At 38.7% G+C, this 1,204-nt stretch overlaps 1 protein-coding gene across 1 annotated transcript in view; it reads right to left on the bottom strand.

The window, feature by feature from the left end:
- The window catches only part of LOC119410489 (calsyntenin-2), a 662,902-nt gene that overhangs the window by 54,110 nt on the left and 607,588 nt on the right, over window positions 1–1,204 (bottom strand). The window lies entirely within an intron of this gene.

Here is a 1,204-nt window from a genome sequence, read left to right on the forward strand (position 1 = left end):
TACTCTCATATACTGTACCCCTTTATTCAAAATAAGAATTCCTCTGCTTCTTGCTACATTCATTCATTTTTATTTATACAGGTTAGTCTCATTGAGCCCACAAGGACTCATTTACAAGAGAGACCAAACTACTTGATGCTTACTTTTTGCTTACACCCACAGAGTTTTTAATAATGTCCAAACTTCTCTTGCAGGGAACTCAACTCCATTTTCACCAAGTCAGGGTAGATGCCCACTCGACCGGTCCACCAGTGACAGTCCTCAAATCCCATAACCCACACTTCAAACTGTCAGTTTTCACTTGCTTCAATGATCAGCATTATGACTAAAGAAGCCTTTTGGATGAAAGACAAAACATTTCTACATTTTTTTTATTTATTTTTTTTTATGTTCAGAGGACCTGACTTAACTTTTTTAGATTTTTCTACCTGGATTGTTGAGCATGCCTCAGGAGATCAGCATTATGGTTCCACATGATAAATTTCACACACTTCCTTGAAGTCTCCACAACAGAACAACTATCACAAACAAAAACGAGGGCATTGCCTCATCAAATACAGATGTTTGATTTTCCTACTGTTGATATCTGGGAACATTCAACCTATTCAGGTTCTCATATCTATCCAGCTGCTAATAGCATTTCTGCTTCTCCTGATGTGCACTCATTGACTTTCAATACTTTATGTGAACGTAAATGTCTTGGTTTTATGCATCTAAATATATGCGGTCTTCTCCATAAACTAGCCGAGGTGAATGCATACAGTATGTTAACACTGGAAACCCTGATATTATGGTCATCTCTGAAACTTGACTTAAGAAATGTATCCACACCTCTGAAGTTTTCATCACTGGTTATAGCGTACAATCAAGACAGAAGCTCTAAGGGTGGGGGTGGGGGGGGGGGTGGGGGGGAGGGTGTGGGGGGTGTTGTCATTGTCATCTACTGTAAGAACATTTTGCAGTGTTCCAGTTTTTCATTAAAATCTGTTGCCAATCAGTTTGAAATTATTTTAAAAATCAGCTTATCCACAAACAACAAAGTCCATGCTCAATAATCCAGGTATAAAATCCAACATTTTTCAGTCAGGTCCACAAACTTTACTCAAACTGTTACTGGTTGTTACAGATCTTCTGCTCCAGTATATGAACTGGGACAATACCAGCCCTCTGCTCTCTGTGAAACTGCAGCAAGATTCAATAAATC

Source organism: Nematolebias whitei, chromosome 6 (genome assembly GCF_014905685.2).
Source record: "Nematolebias whitei isolate Nwh7 chromosome 6, NemWhi1, whole genome shotgun sequence".
Lineage (NCBI taxonomy): Eukaryota > Metazoa > Chordata > Actinopteri > Cyprinodontiformes > Rivulidae > Nematolebias > Nematolebias whitei.